This window comes from Chelonia mydas, chromosome 6, assembly GCF_015237465.2.
Source record: "Chelonia mydas isolate rCheMyd1 chromosome 6, rCheMyd1.pri.v2, whole genome shotgun sequence".
Taxonomy (NCBI): Eukaryota; Metazoa; Chordata; order Testudines; family Cheloniidae; genus Chelonia; species Chelonia mydas.
Window position 1 is genome coordinate 15619036 of NC_051246.2, and position 19314 is coordinate 15638349.

The 19314-nt window shown below is 47.4% G+C and overlaps 1 protein-coding gene across 11 annotated transcripts in view; it reads right to left on the reverse strand.

Moving 5' to 3' along the window:
• Nucleotides 1-17315, reverse strand: part of CTNND1 (catenin delta 1) — a 58953-nt gene extending 41638 nt beyond the window's left edge. For 2 of the 11 annotated variants that reach the window (XM_043548562.1, XM_037899322.2), the window contains exon 1: nt 16712-17304. The gene's annotated coding sequence lies outside the window, so the exon portion shown is untranslated. Of the gene's footprint in view, nt 1-14288; nt 14391-16711 lie in introns of all 11 variants that reach the window. The other 9 variants (XM_043548561.1, XM_043548554.1, XM_043548557.1 and 6 more) reach the window with 9 other exon arrangements.
• Nucleotides 17316-19314: the final 1999 nt, after the last annotated feature.

The following is a 19314-nucleotide window of genomic DNA, read 5'->3' on the forward strand; positions in this document are numbered from 1 at the left end:
AAGAAGAAACCGGGGCGGGGGTGGGGGGGGCTGCAGGGTTGGTAGGGTTCTATATTGGACGTCATGAAGACACGACTCCACGGGGTGCCCAGCCCAACCCTATGGTTGTTGCTAGAGGGAAAAAAATCTTCCCAGTATTGTGCACGTGTGCACACACCTGATTGGAATTGACATGAACCACCACTGGAGGAAGAACCTGGTGTTTTAGAGGAATAACTAAAGAGATATGCCTTGTCACTCAGACTCCAGTGTACATTGCTGGAAGGAGTGGGTTCCAGAACTCAGGCCTTCCACAGAATGCTACAGTGGAGAATGTAAACCCAAGAATTTACAGATTAACCTAGCAGATTGTGGTTTACACAACAAGCCAGGGAAAGGGTGAATTACAGAGATCTGTCAGGATAACTAGGTGCCACAGCACACAAAAGGCTCTACATGTGAAAGCCTGTCCACGTTCTAAAGCGGATCTGCAGTGCCCCTGCCACTTGTGCATTCAGACCAGTTCATCCAACTCAAGATGGGCTGTTCACTGTGTTCTAGAGATGAAGCTTCTAGGTTCCCTGAGGGTAGGGGCCCCAAGCGCAGGGATCACTCTGACAAGGTCTGACTCAGAAGAAAATAGTCTAAAGCTGGCCAGAAAGCTGCAAGAGAACTACTGCACAACTGCTACCTGAGAACTGAGATGCAGCAATGGGGTCAGTGACCAAGAACCATAGTGGCAAGATGTTTGTCATACACAGCAGTGGAAGATGACCTCACCAACTCCCCTCCATGAACATCAACTTCCCCACTTCAGTACTGAGAGCACAGAAATAGCTCCATCCCAACTAAAGGAGACTGACACCTGGACAAGATGTTTGTCATCCAAGGACCAGGACACCAGACACCCCTACAAAACCTCATGTCACAACCCCGGGGGTTTCTCCTTCCTTTGGAGAAACTCTCCTTCAAAGACCCCCAGGCAAGTTAGAAGAGCTTATTCTATGAGTGGCTTTCAATATCATAAGCAAGAATGGACACCTTACACACACAGCAATGAACTTCATAGATCAAGAAACATTTATGTTACACCTCAACACCTGAAGCCAGGCTGGTGAGGCAGGAAACACCCATGACATCAACTTGGGACTGAGCTACTTCAAGAGCTCTTTCCAAATAACCTCCTCCAGTGGTTTGAGACATGGTGTTTACGGGTTGGGTGTTATCAAGCAATAGTTTTTAAAACAGCTGATACAAGGTCAATTACCATCCCATCTTCCCAAAAGAAAAGAGATAACCCTCAGATCAGCAATAATGAACCCCAGAACTTCCCTTTAATAGCAGAGGCATCATGTTACCAAGACTCAAATCATATGCTATGGCACATTTTGTAAAAATTAAGCACAAATAATTAAAACGGTATGTGTCCACAAATTGAGTACGTGGTGGCACATTACTCTTGCTTACTTTGCACTGGTTCACCTCTGCTAATCCAGCGGAGCGCTTAAGTCATCAGCATGACTTGGATGGGGGCGGGGGGTTGTTTCTTGTTTAACACCCCTCCCCACACACACACCCCCTTGGGACTTCTACCCATTTCCAAACAGAGGCGCTGAAGAGGTTTTTACAGGCATGAATCAGCCATCACTCCCCTTTGAGGGAAGTATTAACCCTAGCATATCACTGGGAAACTAGTATCAAGAGGCAAACTAACTTGTGCAAGTTAAAGAGCCTAGGAGTCCTGACCCAGTTCCAGTTGACAGAGTAATAGTAGATGGAGGGTAAAAAATTAACCTTATTTCCACACTCAGTTCACAGTAGCACATGAAGTCAGTTTGTTTTGCCCCAACCCTCCTGAAAGATCTAGAGGCCCTCAATTCTAGTCCTCATTAATCTGGTCAAGATTGGGGGAGGGGTGCACAACAAAATGGCTGAGAAAACTCAAATTTTCACAAAAAATGTTTAACAGACAAAATTTCAGGTTAAGAAAAAGTGTCAATTTCGTAAGGGGAGGGGGACCAACTAGCAGCATAGCCCCAACCCAAAAGGCAGAACAGACCACAAGCACCACCAAATCAGAAGCTTTGATTCACCAAGACACACTCAAAGTCTGGAACCAGCCAAGTTGCTAGAATAGGAACATTTTTTGGCTTGAAGTCTGACTGTTCAATCTAGAAATGACGCAGCACCCAGAGACCAAGTACCAATGAGGGAGTACACACCTCAGAACACTACCTGGCCTTTAGCTTTTCCTCTCCTAAAGGAGATTCTGGAATAGCCTGGAGGAAGAAAGAGGTAGATAGTTTCGTACTGACAGACATGCCATTACTATTACCACATTATACCATGGCTGTTTGGTGGTCTGAGTGAAGTGAGCTGGAGTTCCCAGCTCAGTTCTCAGTGGACAGATGCTGCCACCAACACCTTCTTGTTTGAACTGTCAGGAGACATGCCAGGGTGAGCCTGGGCCATGGAGATGTCAAGGATTTTGGACTCCATGGCTGCTGCTTTGACAGCCTTCAGATTCTCCAAGTGAACTTTGGTGCTTCTGAAGCTCATCTTTGCTTTGTTTCATTCACTTGTTTCTCTGCTTCTCACTGTTGTGGCCTCACATCCTCCCCTAGGAAAGTAAAAGGGACTTTCCTAGGAAAGCTGTTATGAAAAACCACAAGCATAGTTTTTAAACACAATGTGGACTTTGCACTCCCTGATGCCCCCCAGTCAGCTGCTTCCCCACTGGGAGATCTGGATCCTCCACATGCAGGCATTTTAGACACCATGTACTCATGCAAACGCCACAGAGCCCAGCCTCCTTGGAATGAGTCACACTTCAGCAACGAGGCTCTGGCTAGATTCAAGGTGTATCTCATGGTGAGCAGAGCACTGGCCTAGGACTGAAAGAAAAAGCTGCTCCCTAGCATGTGTCACACACACAGGACTGGTCTAACTAGTCACACTGATATCAAAATGGTCTGGCTACTTCCCTCTCCCCCACTCCCTGTCCCCTCCCAGAAATGAGGATTACATACCTAAATTAGGAAGGCTTCCTGTGAGAGAGTTACCTGCATCCCTGCTTGCACCAACACCACAGCCTCACCTAACCTTATGTGGAAGGCTCAGCAACTAGGAGAGGCTGATAAGGAGGGAGAGATAAGAAAGGCAGGGCACTTACAAACCAGATTTGGGGGGGGTGGGGGGGGGCGCTAAAGCAAAAGGGAGGAGGAGGAGGAAATAGATGCAACCCCTCCTCCCCCAAGCAAGAGAGACTCAAGAATGGGACTTTACTCTCCTAAGTAGGTCTGGAGGATAAGTTTCTACACACAGGGGACTGAGCAGTCAGGAAAGGAATTGGAAGTAGAGATCACAAATGACTAGACCAGCGGAGAGCTCTGCTTCTCAGGGGAGACTGTGGAAAGCGGAATGGGAGAGTTTGAGCCAGTTTGCTGCAGGTCCCTAAATCCATCTCTGTTGCAGAGGGGAAATTCCTTTCGATCAGTAGTTCTCAAACTTTTGTACTGGTGACCCCTTTCACATAGGAAGCCTCTGAGTGCAACCCCCCTTATAAATTAAAAGCACCTTTTATATATTTAAAACCATTATAAATGCTGGAAGCAAAGCAGGGTTTGGGATGGAGACTGACTGCTCACGACCCTCCCTCCCCCCACCATGTAATACCCTCACAACCTTCGGAGGGGTCCCGACCCCCAGTCTGAGAACCCTTGCTTTAGATACACAAAAGACCCACGGAGTAACAGTGGGGATTCCCCCACACTATTGGGGTACCCAGGAAATTCAACCTCTGCATTCATTCCACATGAAGATTCTACAAACCTCTCCTTTGCCCTCATTTCCCTATCCCTCCAGACCGAGGCAATTCAGCCACCCTGCTCAGAAACACCATTGCAACAGGAGCACAACATGAACGCTGATCTTCCCAGGCTGTAACTCGGTTACACCTCCTCTCGACTTGCAGGGGGAAAGAGAGAACCAAGTGGAGCTGGCAGAAGGGAAGGAAGCTGGGCGGGCGGGTCGGCAGCAGAACAGAGGGAAAAGATTGTTCCACTGGTATGTCAGCAATCTGGCTCCAGGGCAGCTGTCCTCTCTGGCAGTCAAAGGCAGATTTGTATGCGTGTGTGTTCAAGGGCTGCCCTCCTTGGCAAGAGGCTGTGGGCTCAGCTACGCAAACGCCTGAGATGCCCCCATTCCCTGCACAGCTGGGGACCCATACAGAGTGGGAGAAAAAAATGCAGAGTAAAAAAGTTATTTATTCCATTTCTGTCTAGACAGAGGTGAATTATCCCTGTGCAGGCACTTCCTGACTCCCCTCAGAGATCGGAGAGCAAACTCCTCTCCACATTCAGATTTGAGAGTAGGTATGCAGCAGCAAATTGGAGGGGGGCCCCACTGGCCATGACGGGGCAGCCTGTCACAGGTTTCATGCTAACTGCTACTTGTTTCTCCCTGTACCCTCCTCCCTAAGGGCTCAATGCAGCTTGGAACAGAGTATCTTAAGAGCTCCCCACTTCGAGAGGAAAGAGTAGTACCATACCAAAAGTGGCTCTGAGGAGCCAAACCACTGCATTCTAGATATTACAGCCACAGGAACTAGCCTCAGCTCTCCCCTTCCTGCAGTAAAGCCAGCCCCAGCCCCTAGAGGGCATGTGGATCCCATTGCACAAGATCCACCCAGCCAGCTCCTCCTCTACTTAAACCACCGCAGTGGAATACACCTTCAAACCTGAGCCACATACCAGGACACTAATGCCAGGGTCCATGTCCCAGCAGGAGCCACACACTAGAGTGCTGGATTGATACCCCAGAGCTGCCTGCCCTCCCCACACCAGCAACCATTCACCCCAGCCTCTCTTCCAAGCATAGCAGGATCCACATAGCAGGCCATGGGCACCCATGTCAAGATTCACACTCCCAGCCCCCACCCCAGCACAGGAGTCTCACATGTTGGAAACACTTTAGCAGCACAAAGGCAGCTCTCTTCTCTGTGGGAATTTGCAGCTGAGGCTGAGCTGCTCTCTGGGGACAAAGGGATTTCACAGGCACACAGGCCTCTCCCCCTCCCTCCCAGCTTTTCCACTTCCTGTCACAGTAGCACCAGACCTAGGGCTCAGAAACAAACAAACAGAAAGCGCTGGATTCTGGGAAATGGGCCAGAGCATTCCAGAGTGGCCCATTCGCCAATCACCAGCCAGAACTCCCACTTCGCCCAGTGCAGCTCCCTGTCAAGGAAAACAGCCCTTCCCTCCCCACTGCACTGCCCCCTACGCACACCCCTAGGGCCAGCCTGAGAGGAGGCCATTTCACAACAGGCATACCAGGTGAAGAATCAGGGACTCTGGGGTTGGGGGCAGGGAGAAGGTTACAGATTTACAGTTCAGCTCAACAGCTCCTGCCACTGTGCCTACAGGGACTCCTTATGAGACAGCAGAGAACATAAGCTAGTTAAAACCCCAGATCCCATGCTCAAACCCCTCCTCCTAGCACAGCTCTGGGTCAGAACCCTGTCCCTGAGGAGCCTTGAGGCTCTTCAGCCCTTTTCCTCCTACAACCTTGAAAAAACATTTCCATCTCCCTACAGGTTAGGATGTCCCTTGCCTTCATTCTCTGCTCTCCCCACCCCTCAAAAGATGCTCAATGGGAAAGTCCACGCAGCCTCTGTAGCACTGCTTTACAGCAAACAGAGGCCCCATAAGTTCGTACAGATAAGGCCTCTCCTATCAGCTGCAAGGGAGCAAAGTCCCTCAGGGTGAGGAGGGCTGAACCCTGGTGACAACACAACACCGTGCCAGTCAGGAGTGTGGCCTTCTCACACAGAGTAAGAGTGCAGCAGATGGGAAGGGCTAGCAGAGCCACAGCACCTAAGAGGGAATTTAGAGCAGACTCTTCTGCAGAGGACCCACAACAGATGCTGCAATACTAGTAGCACATCACACTGGAAATAGCAGTTAACGAGGACAGTCTAGTTTAAGGGACATCTACGGTAGAGGGACTGCACCTGGACAGAACGTACCAAGATGTCCCCATGGCACCAACATCCCAAGACTATAGCTCTGCCAGTCACAACTGCTGCCTAGCACTGAGCCATAGGGACAATATGGGAAGTCTGAGCAAAGCAGCCAGAAGGAAAAGTGATTCAGCTGGTGGGCAGATGCCAAAGTTACATGGACTTCACTCCTGCCCCATTCACTTGCCATCATTGGTCTTCAACCCTCTGTGCTCCCCACATCCCACCTACTGGGCTCAGGCCATTTCCTCTTTGACAGCACAGCTGCAGACATAGAGGAATCCACACAGCTATGGAGCAGAATAAGGTGCTGCAGCCCAGGAGAGATAATCTGACCAACTGTTGTACCCTGCATACAGAGGGCTACCCTGCATCTGGTATGATGAGGGATCAGAGAACACATGAAGGCACACAGGGAAATAGGATGAACCGGGAGTCGATTTGTAGGGGGCACTGCACAGCTTGCGATGCACTGGCAAACTGCCTTATACAGTAAAGCTTCCATAGCTCCTACCCACCTTTAAGGTCCATATCAGACACCCAGAAGAGGGGTTTTGAATTTCTTTGATTTAGCTTAGGATCTTAAGTGAGATCCCAGAAGAACAGCAGTTGCAGGAATTGGAGCACGTTTCTGCCACCATCCTGACTGAAGAATGACTGATCCTCTCGGAAAGCCCTACAGTTTTACTTTCCATTTACAAAGTTCAGTCACAGAGAGACACCCTCCACTGCTGAACAGCTGGAAAAATAAGACATTTTCAAAATTGATTTCTACCCATTCCCTCACCCAGACATGCACCTCCTCCTCTGAGCCCATCCCTCATCTCCTCAAATGAAACCCTGCCAGTTAATTCACTGAGCTCCTGTTTCACCACTCTGAACAAACAGGCAGGTGGTTTAGAGAGGCTGAAGTCATGTTGTGTGTGGGAGTGGTGGGCAGGGAATTGCTGAAATCAGTCTAATACAGCATTTCCAGGAAAGGGAAATCTGCACAGTGAGGTGGTAATTGCCTTCCACACAAACCATGCTGCTGTGCTTGATACAAGCAAGGATGTTCTGTGGGTTGCCAAATCTCCTCTCCCTCCCTACCCTCCCCCATTCAGGTACGCTCACAAGCTGACTCACAAAGGGTATCAGAAGGAGATGGTACAAGAAACCTAGCTCAATTCAGCATGACCTCATCGGATGCCCCTTGTTCCAACTGAGCATGCGTACACACACACAGACAGATTTAGAAATCCTGATGAAAGAAAGGACTGGGTAAGGAAAGCAATTGGAGGAGCAGGATATGAGAGCCAAAGACTGAATCACCCCTAAAGGGGAAGATTCACTTCACCAACTTGGAACAGTAGCCACCTTCCCCTGGGGGTGTGGAGCTGTAGTGGGCGCTCACAGCTCTTCACACCATGGATGTACTACCAGATATCACACCACCCTGGGGTCCTGCTGAGATCCACAACCGCTCCTATGCCCACACACCCCCTCCCATAGAGAAGAGGAAAAATAGAACTATCTTGGTGAATATATCATCTGGCACAGTATTTGAGACCAGAGCTCACAATTACATGTAACTGACTGTGAGCAAGGACGAGGACTGGAATAACAGGATGCCACACGTCAGGATTAAAGTGCATCAGCAAACTGAGATGAGGGCAGAGGGAAGGAGACCTGAACAGGACCTGTCTATCCTAGTCAAATAAGGACTGAATGGCATTATTATGAATGCTAGAGAACAAAAATACAGTGCAAACAGGGTAGAGAGCTTCCCATTCCTCCAACAGCATTGGCACTGCCCTACCTCTACCTGCCCCAGGGCACACAGCAAAGCTGGAGGACTTCCATTATCCATGGGCCGTTGCTCTAACACGTTTCTCCAGAACTGCATCTGTATATCCCCTCCCCCATCCATTCCCCACCCACCCCACCCCCAAACAGCTTTCTCTGCCCTCTGTGGAGGCAGAAGGGAAGGAAACCAATATTTCCTGATCAGACAGGAAGTGACATAGAACCTTGCGGGAAAGGAAAGGCACAAAATACAACGTCCTGCCAAGCGCTGCTCCCTGCATCCCCCAAAGTGCAGAGAGGAGACTCCCTGGAACCAATGGGGAGACAGACATTGAACTATAAACCAAGGCTGCAACACAGACAGTACCATCTCTGCCACAACGTATCTGCACAAGGGGAGAAGGAGCGAGAGTGGTTTAATTCACCCACTACATCAGGTGCCAACAAAGAGGGTCATCTCTTCACTAAACTTACCCAACTCTCCACCCATGCCCTCAGAACAATGGGCAGCCAGACAAGGCCACCTCCCCCTACTGGAGAATGTCCCCTCTCCAAAGAGCACACTAAATAGCCACATTGCATTGCTAGAGCAGTGCACTCACACCTGAAACAGGAGTATCCTCTCTGGCACCATGCCCCCACATGGTTTTAGTGCCACGGTATGTCTCACTGGAGTTACTCACAAATGGGGAGTGTATGTCCCATTTCCACCTACTACTAGCCTCCTTAAACCTCTCACTTTATTGAAGCTAAAAGAATCTGTCAGGTGTGCAGCCCCTCATGTCCAACCATCATTGGTAGATGACCCCAGTTTTGGTGTCACCTCCCACTTAACCTCACAAGCACCCGGGGGAGGCAGAGAAGGGAGGAGAAATCCCATACTAGGCATTGTAGGAAATGCTAGCGGTGAAGCACTAGTAGTTGTAACCTGGGATGCTGATCAGCTGCAAGAAGTGAATGCCTATGCTTGTTCCCGACAGCATAAATTTGGGGCGCAAGAGCACAATGAAGACCCTCCTCCTTCTACCCTCTCCCCACCTGGCTTGTAGCCACATCTCCTGTTTTGCACATAGAGGTGAGCCCTTCTCAGACTGGCCACAGAGCAGGTGTTTGTGGACCAGCAGAGTGGCCTTCCAACCAGGCCATTTACTGGATACAGAAACAGGGTGAGGCTTCAGGGGAGGGAGAGAAGGTTTCCTGTTTGTTGTCAGTCTGATGTAATCTCCCAAGGACCACATCCAGTAACAGTACATTGGTAATTAAAGTCACAAGAGGGAGCATTCAAAGGAGGTGGGGCTTGGGGTCCAAGCCTGTTTCCACATCACAGAGGATCCCTCCAGGGAGTGGCCCCCTGATATGGGATTTTAGTTCATAAAAGGAAAGTGTCACTCGCTTCACCCTCCCCCTTACCCCGTAGACAAAAATCAACCTGTCTGACATCACATAGCTAGGTAGTAGCAGCAGCTTTGCATGCAGCAACACGCTCTGAGGAATGCACTCCTCCTACAGGGCAGGGGCATGCCAGAAACATGCAAACGAGATCAGTGAACTACTGATCTAGTGAAGGAAAGAGGCCTTTGCAGTTATGTATTTTCTCAGGTTGATGTGACACACCCACCCGCAGAAGTTATCCACACACTGTCGTTCTGGCTGAGATAACCCACTTTTCTCTTAGACAGAGCCCTCAGTTAAGAGAAAAGGAGTAGGGATAGCAGTGGAGGAGAGGACAGGGTGCAGAGGTTCCCCAGTTAAGGGTTCAAGATGAGACAAGAGTCTCATCAAGGAGCAACAAGATTTGTTTTGCTCCCTGCATTGATAGAGAGACCCAAGGATTAGATGGAAAGCAGTGTGAGATGGAGGTTGGTGAAGAATCCTCCTAAGTTCTGGGGTTAGAGGCACTTTCCTGCTCCTATTCAGGATGGGAATTCAGCCTCCATGTTGTTAGTGTACTCCTGGGCCACCCACAGCTCCTCTACTATAGGCCACCTAAGCTCGGGGGGGTGGAGAGCCACACACCAGCTCCTGAAGCATGTGGTATCTGTTCACAATAACCCTTCTGCAGTTGCGACAGCCACAAGAAGAAGAGAAATCTGAAGGGAAGGAAGTGGGCAGAGAAGTGGTGTCCACACCATTTCTTCCCAACCCCCACTTTTATGAAATAGCTGCCTGCTGAAAGAGCATACTAGGGAATGATATATGCCAGCAGACTTCAATCAGACTTCCAGATTCCTACAGCCAGGATTTGCTGGTGGAGGGAAGCCAGTGAACTTTGAGCAGGGTTTGCCACAATGGGTGTTACTTCTATTAGGGGTAGAGCAGCCAGGGCTGGGAAAGAAGAGATGGAGATAAGTCTTGTCCAAACGTGTTTAGCCAATGGACTGACACCAACATCCCCCATTTCCCATCCCAACATGTGGACTTCCAAATTAAGTCAACTGGATACAGTTAAGCGTGAAGCCAGAAGCGGTTTTTCACCTGTCCTGGAACATTAACAGCCATTTTAAAAGAGGTGCAAATACAGTCTCACTGCAGCTTTGGCAAATGCTGCTTGGTTTCCTAGTGCGCTACCTTCTCAGGGAAACCCCAGATATCCCTCTAATTCCCAAGTTTTGCCAGACTGCTCTAGTTGCTGGAGGAGAGGCTATTCTTTCCCTGCACTGGTATGCCCACCACACCATCTTCAAGGCTGTGCTACACCACCACTCCAGTCTTTGCTACACGAGCAGCAATAGTTTCTGCACCAAGGAGGGTCTGCCAACACAGGGCCCTCTACACCAGCCATCATGGTGGAGGATATTGTTAATAGTTGTTTTTAACAGCATGAGGGGGACAGTGTTGGAGCCAGATCTGCCTACACTACTAAGACAACCGTAAGAGCAGGGAAGGGATACCTCCCATCATTCTTGCTCAGACAGATATACCCTTAGTTTGTAGGTCTACAAAGAAGTGCTTACGACAGTACTGCTGTAGCACAGACACTTGCTACACCGGCAGAAGAGCCTCTTCCATCACTGTAGTAAATCCACCACCTCGAAAGGCTGTTCCTCCATCAACCTAGTGGTGTCTACACTGGGGTTCAGGTCAGCTTAGCTACGGTTTCTCAGGAGGGGTGAATTTTTCACACACTCACACACACACACACACACGACATAGCTAGGTCAGCCTAAGTTTTAGGTTAAGACCAGGCCTAAGAGGTCAAGGACCAAGGTCACATTTGGCTTCCAGGGTTCACACCTAGAATTTCCACTGTGAGCATCAGGGTACAGACACCTATCCATATTCCTTGCTCAAGGGCAAGGGTGGGAGCACAGATGGCACCCCATTAAAAGCTCACGTGTCTCTTCCTCTCTCCTGGGCACACTGCCTGATAATTAAGCAGCACAAGCAACCATTCTCTTCCTCTACAGCCACCCCCTCAGTTCCCTCCCTCTTCGTTGTGTGGTTTGATACAGACCACTAAATAAGAAGTGATATCACCAATGGGGAAATTCATCTCCTCCTTTAAGAGGAACCGAAAGCTGTTGTCCAAGATTTGATGACCATGTGGTGTCAATAACCACATCTAACCCCAGGCCTTGTCCCCACCCAAGACACACAGTCACAAGGGAACACAAGAAACTTAGTAAATGCTTCGGTTAACAAGATCAACAATTCTACTCAGGACAAGTCTCCCTGGCAGCAAAATTCAATAGAAACATCAACCATCTTCACTAAACCACTACTGGCAAGTGAATCACTGTGGGAAGAGGCCAGAAAAGTCTGTTGGAGCTCTGGTTCCAATCTGGCAGTGGCTGAAAGTAGACATTGGTGGCCTATGTGAAAGTAGGTGCGAGTCAGCCCATTTCCGAGTGAGACAGGTGTCCACACAAACTGGTCACCATTGCCTCAGTTGTTGTGAGTCTTCTAACCAAGGACTAGCTGGGCCAAGAGTTCCCCCTACATGTGAAGGGGGATTGTCCAATCTAAGCCCAGAATCGAGACACAAAGGCAGTAGCTTTTACTGCTATGCCAGGCCTGTGTCTGCCGTGTGAATCCAGGAGACTTTGGTTATAAGGGGCTATAAATCCCGACCTTTTCAATAGCATTATGCTTACAGAAAACATTCTTGTCCTCCAAGCCATAGCTGAGTACCTCAGAGAGTCAAGCCCTATGAAAGGCACAGAGCGGTTTCACAGGACAACTGAGGCTACCCATTTTAGCCAACGGGTTTGAGTTTTATCTCCTCATTAGCTAACATACCTGTACATTTAGAAACCCAAACTGTTGGCTGATTCCATCTATCACTGTTAGCAATTGAGGCTGTTAAAGAAATTATATGGGAAAGGATGACATTTTCTTCCAGGATAAAGGCTCACTGAAGCCATCGAGCTTCACATCTACTGATGCAGCCTTGTTGTCCAAGGATCTTAAAGTGCTATACTAACATTGAGTTAAACCTCACAACCCCCACAAAGTAGGGAGCTACTCCTCTTTTCCAGATTGTCCCTCAATTTCCCTTAGGGTAGACTGCACAAAGCCAGAAATAAAACTTGAATCTCATGACTGAGCCCTGTCCTCTAGATCAAGCTTCCTGAGCTCCACAGCAACTGCACAAGAGCATCCAGGCCTAGCATCAGAGCCAGAAGGGAGGCAGCTAGTCATATCATAGAAAACCTGCATGAATCAAGCAAAGTTGTCCAGTACACACCAAGCCAGTTGTTTTCCTCTTCCTACCCTTCCAGAGAGGCTCCTTGTAAGATTTCCGCAAGAATGCACTGCACAAGGAAAGGTCAGTCATCTGCATGCACAGGGTCCCAACCAAGTTCAATCAGACATTGAGGACGACAAGCTTCAAAACTGCTTTTAAGTATGTGAGCAAAAAGTATTTGTGACAGTCTCCTCTACTTTGCTATCTGCTTAGAACCAGCTCTGTATGCAGGGCATACAGCATGCTGGCTTCCCCACTCTTCCCTAAAGCACTCCTGTTATTCCAGTCCAGCTCCTATCTCACCCACCAACAGTTCTTTCAATGCACCTCAGTTCTGCCTTGCATCACCCTTTGCTATTCCAGACTTGTGCCTCTGAGCAGAAAGCTGGTTACACCAGGTTTTGTGGTTTGGCTATGTACACAACCATGTGCATTGGGGAGCAGGGGGTGAAATGAACAGGATGAGCCCCAAGTTCATCTTTGTGCCCTGTCTGAATTTGAAAGTGGACCTGAAAACTAGAGTCTGCATCAGTTCTAATCCCCTGCTCCACCATAAACAGGAAAGCAGCAACTTCTTTGGGGAGCTGAAGGAAAGAACAATACAGAAAATGTATATTCCTATAGTTAGAAGGGATTGGAATTCAAGACTCACAGAACCTGTTCCCAGTTCTGCCACCACCTCACCATGTGACCTTGGTGAAATCACTGTACTTCAAGTTTCTCCATCAGTAAATTTGGGACAATCATGTTTTCTTGCCACTGAGGAGGGGCTGAGACTAAGTTTAGTGTCTCTAAAATGCTTTGAGTGCCTCAGATGGAAGACACTAGGGAAAGGCTAAGTATTATTACAGCCATATCTAGTCCTGTTCCAAGTGATGAATGGGAAGCACAGAAAGGATCCAAGAATCCCGCTTCTGGTTGGGCTCAGTGAGGTGCCCAGTGATGCTCCATCCTATCAACAGCCAAAAACTACAAGCAAAGCAAGAGAGGGGGATGGAAGAAGCGTTCAAGGCCTCTATCCTACTATTAAGGAACCCATGGAATTCAAGGTATTCAGACATTATCGAGCCTGAATGCTGAATCCTGGCACCTCAAGGGACCGACAGACTCCTTCCTGGGGGGGGGAAGGATGGTCCTGTGGGTAGAGCACAGGCCTGAGATTTTGAAGACCAAGATTCAAGTCCCTGCTCTGCCATAGACTTAGGAAGCTGAGGCACAGAGAGACTCTGTAAAACAGGGAGAACAGCACCGCCATACCTCACTGGGGCGTTGGGAGTGAGGAAAAAAAAAAATACATTGAAAATTGTAAGAGGCTCAGATATATGGTGATGTGGGCCATATAAATACCTAAGACAGAATCCCTTCAAGACTACTTCCCCCCCCACACCAAAAAAAAAAAAAAATGACAGCCCCAATTCTATAACAGGGCTTTGTACGATAAATGGCAACAGTCCCTCAGAACAAGAGGCACAGAAGGGGCAGGGTGGGGAGGGAAGAGATGTACTGCTATTTGACGAGAGCTGCCAATGAAAGCAGGAAAAAAACAACTAGGAGTCCGGTGGCACCTTAAAGACTGTTAGTTAAACTAACAGTCTTTAAGGTGCCACCAGACTCGTTATTTTTGTGGATACAGACTAACACAGCTAACCCTCTGATACGAGGGAAAAAAATAGCCAGCTGCACCCAGCACACTTGGGAGTGGGCTGCTGTGGGATTTTTCCTTTACTGGAGACATTTCAATGTCACTGGTTAGACTGAGCCAGAGAAAAAGGGTTTTTTTATTATTAAATTATTATAATAAATAAATTGCCACATTACCAGGAGTCTGTGGGGGTTGTGGGTTTTTTTGCGGGTGGGGGGGGCACGCTAGATGGGCTCCACCTAGCAGTTTTGACCCTCCCTAGAGGCACAGTCCCTTCCCTGCAAGAACAAAGGAGGAGGCAAATTAGATAACAGGAGAGTCTAGGAAGAGGTAACAGTTTGAGATCTGCCCTGGCCAGCTTTAGTCTAGTCTACATAGGGTTCCTCACACACACCTAATCCCAATTCCCAACTCTTTCTCCCCTTCCAAAGGCCAAAATCTTAGGGAGGCATCACAGCACATAACCTTGGGCCCGGATACCCCCCAGCCCCCAGGAAAGGCCTCCACACACAAAATACTCACTGCTTCTAACACACATAAGCAACTTCCCTTACTTTAACAAAGGGAACTATGTTGCAGGGGGAAAGTGCAGGATACCATTTGCAATGCTAGCCGTCCCTTACTCCAACATTAAAGGCCTGTCCAAAGAGAGATGCATTCTCTCTCCTGCTCAGAATTAGGAGATTGGCACAGAAAGATTACTTCTTTTTCTCTTTTTCTTTCTTTTTTTTGGGGGGGGGGAGGGGGTTGGGACGAGAGGTCAAGGTTACATGCTTCACTCAAATCTCAGACACCCCAGAAACCAGCCAACATAACTCCTAGCATGAGAGGAGAAGGATGAGGGGGTTAGACAATGCTGTAAGGCAATAAGTGAGCCCAAGGCCACACTCCAGGCCCTACAGATAGGCCACAAGACTGATCACAGGAACAGGGTATTGCAATCAGCTTTGGGGGTGGGAAGTACCAGCAAAGAGTGGCACCACTCACGGTAACCCAGCAGAGACATCAAGTCATTCCGAATCTACTTTCAGAAGTGCCCATGTTCTTTTGCCAGCTGTCAGAGCACTTCCTCTGGGCTCCCTGGCTGTGAAAGGCTACTACAGCCAACACCATTAGTTGTTCTCAGCAGCTACCCTCTTACACCAACCCTTTATAATCCAGATAGGGAAGGAGTGGGGAGAGAAGAATTATGAGGAGTACTAAATAGAACATGAGCCATCACTGAAACCCACAGACCATTTCCAAACCTGTCCTCTAGCCACTCTCTAAATAGAACACCCCCTTTTCTTGCTCTGATGCACCCAAGACCAAAACCTCAGGTGAGGGGAGAAGAGAGACAGGTGCTTAGATGTAGGGCATGGGTCTTAACAAGTTTCCAGAAACTAGACTGCTTGCTGCTTTTTTCCCCACCTGGAAAATTCCCCCAGGATCTCTGGCCACAAGAGCCTTAAATATAACAAGACATCACAATCTGTGCACAGCAAAGTGAGGGAAAGAGAAGAGAAAGTATGTTTTTAAAAGTACGCTTAGGAGACAAATTAAACTTCCTATAATAATTTTAAACAGTAGCACAGACTGTTTCTCCGCCCCAGTTTGTTGCAATTAGTGCCATATCGAATTCCAGGCTTTTGTTTTGTTTTGAATGGAGGAGTTAAGCTTACAGATGACGACTCTCAGGACTAGAAACTAGCCCAACGTCCTAGTTCCCAGTGAGCTGGCTACATAAGTACTTTCTTAGTAGCGTCTAGAAACCCCAATCCTCAACACGCTTCCAAGAGACTAAACATAAGAGTCTAAGGAAAGTTACAGGGAAACAACTTTAAAAAAAAAAAAAAGTACATTAGACTACAAAAAAGTCTATTAGACTCGGAGTTCCTAAAGTACTGCTTCAAAATAAGTTTGCTTAAAGCCTTTTTTAATTTTGCTTTCTTCCAGTAAGTTTTAACATAAGCAAAGTCTCGGGCGTAGAATGTGAACCGGGTTTAGATTTCCACACTTAATAGAGGCTTTAAAACGAAGTCATTCCTCATCCGCTTCAACTTGTTGATTAGAACTTAGAATCTGTGAAAAATATCCCCTTTTTCCAAATCTTTTTAACCCCTCCCCCCATATTCAGCATTAAAAAGAGGTTCTAGCTCAACATGGATTCTTTTTAGAAGACTAAAAGGTGAAAGGTCCCCACCCAACTGCACCTGGGGGAAAAAATGGGATCCACCCAAGCAGAAAGTGTGGATCTGAGACATAGAGAATAGACCGCAACACTCCCAACCAGAATACAGCTTAATACAAATACTTTATCAACTGCAAAACCTCCCTACAACTCAGTTTCCCAAAAAGTTTTAAAATTAATATCTTAAAGGGCGCAAATAAAACCAAAAACCCACTTTCCAACCCCAATCACATTCCTCCCCCAGCCTGCACAGAAGACACCACAAAAAACAACAGCTTCCCAGCAACTCAGCCCAGGAGAAGTTGTTAGTTTGTAGTACAAAAGGAACAAAAATCCAAAGTGAACAACAAGCGTTAAAACAAGAGATGAGATGAATTTACAAAAAAAAAAACAAAAAAAACCAAAACCAAAAAACCACACGATTCTTACCCTGGCTTTCTCCCTTCTCAGGAGCTGCAGTGGCGAGATCTATAAGTTTGCTTCTCCTCCTTGTGGGTTTTTTTTTTAAGTACCGGGGGAAGAAATAAAAGCAAAAATAAATAAAAGTTGTCAGTGCGGCTGTTCCTCTGCCCTATAACTTCCCTTCTAATCTCTCAGGATGACAATGTCAGTCTCCAGCAAAAATTTCCCTACGTGAGACCCCTTTTTACGGTCTCTTTGCAAACACACACGCCCAAAACTCTAACGTGGACTTTTCCAACAAATCTCTAAAGGAAATGTAGGAGGCAAAACATTTGGCAAAACCCTGCCAAAATGTGGTGTTGGTTAAAAAAAAAAAAAAAAAGCAAAGCAGCCAACGTAGTGATTTTTTTCCTCCACCTCTTTCTCCTCTGGGATCTGCTGCTGTTTCTTCCTTTCTGGCTTTTTTTTCCCCCTCGCCTCCTCTTTCAGATCTAACACCTAAAATGGAAGTTGCACCCGACCCAGCCAAAGACAAGCTGGCGGGGTTGACGGTAATAAACTAAGCTTTCCAACCAAGCCCAACGCCCAACCCCTCTTTCCCTAAGTGATGTCAGCTTCTGCGAAGCTCCAATGGGAAGCAGACATCAATGAGGGACCCGGCACTATCCAATAGAAAACTTTATTGTAGAATATTAAAAAAAGAAAGAACGAAAAAAAAGAAAAAAGGGGGAAAAACCAACAAAAGGAAGAGGGCAGAAAATAACTTTTTTGGGGGGGAAGGGAACAAAATAAATAAAAATATATTACAAATATCAATTGCAAGAAAGAGGGTTAAAACAGGCTTGGCAGAATGATAAATGTATTGATGTGATATGCAATTCACAGTCCAATTTCTTTTGATCAGTATGTTTCTTTCTCCCACTCACCTCCTCTGCCTGTTTGCAAATGAGAATAAATATCTTCATTTTTATTTGTCTCCTGTGCTTTTTATTTATATGTTTTCCATCTTTGCAAGAATCATGTGAAAGGAGGAAAGACGATGGTACAAAAGATGTGTGGGGAAATGTTTGGATCTAGGGAGAATTTGGGATTTGAAATTCAACCTTGATTCTGCTGTTTTTGTTTTAATTATATGAGCCCAGATTGGGGGATTTGCAATCAGCTCTTGTTTTCTTTCAGTCAATGGCTTTTGCTAGCAATTAAGCAACTGATTTAAAAGTCTAGAGTGGGTAAGGAATTTACTTTCCTCCTTTTCTTCTCAAATCACTGAAGAAAATAGCTCTTTTGCTTTGTATTACTAATTTAATCCAATTTACAGTTTGTAAATTCCAAACCACCAATCAGGAGAGAGACAAAAGCTTCAACAAGTTTTCCTTCATCAGGGCCCTAAAGGATGTTTACTCTGATTACATTTGCAAAAGAGTGTTAACCTGGAAGATATCTAATGCTATCTAATGCACCAGGAAAGTTAGGTGCCTAAATACTTTTGAGAAAGATCAGGCCATATATCTGAATCAATGGGCAGATCGTACACATTTGTCATTTTAAAGCAAATTCTTTTATTCTGTTTTTTAAACCAAGGGAGTTCTCCACATTCCCTTCTGAGCACTGCTTTCTGCCAGAAATCCCCCATCAGTGCCAACTGGGATTCCAGAAGCAAGAACTTCCTTGTAGCAGTACCATATCAACACCCAGGGACCTGATACTCCTCTCATTTTACCTCATCTTCATTGCAGTAGTTGTATACAATTGGTATTAGTGAGAGGAGACTCAGGCCCCAGCAATGTGAGATTCCTCATAGCAGTGACCTGTCCGTACCAGCTACCACTCCTACCATGTGATCTTTTTCCTGTTAGCCTGGCTAAGGAACACCAATCTCATGGGCTGCCTTTACACTGAGGATTTCCTGAAATTCTCCCACCAAGGCTAGCAACAGTGGGTGCAGAACAATGAATGGAAGTGGAGAAAGAGGGTCAGGTTTCAGGAGTAACTTTTAGTTTGGTGTAAACACAACGAGGAATCCTTGTGGCACCTTAGAGACTAACAGATTTATTTGGTGTGACACCAGGGGCTCAGGCATGCAAGCTGGGCCAATCTGCTACCAGACAAACGTAGGCCTTTTAGCACCTAACCCTGGCCACTGTGCATGCTCAATAAAGATCTCTTTCCTACAAGCTCTGGCTGCCTGCTGTAACATATATCAGTGGTTCTCAACCAGGAGTCCGGGGACCCCTGGGGGGCCACAAGCAGGTTTCAGGGGGGCGCCAAGTGGGGCCAGCATTAGATTTGCTGGGGCCCAGGGCAGAAAGATGAAGCCCCACCACATGGGGCTGAAGCCCAGGGCCCTGAGCCCCGCCACTCAGAGCTGAACCTGAAGCCTGAGCAACTTAGCTTTGTGGGTTCCCCAGTGGCATGGGGCCCGGGCAGTTGCCCTGCTTGCTACCCCCTAATGCCAGCCTTGGGTTTTATATGCAGAAAAACAGGTGTTGTGGCAGAGGTGGGCCATGGAGTTTTTATAGTATGTTGGGGGGGCCTCAGAGAGAAAAAGGTTGAGAACCTGACTTATATTGCTTGTGTAATATCAAAGCACCAGTGTAGACTGGCCATCTGCTACATTTTCATCACTGTTC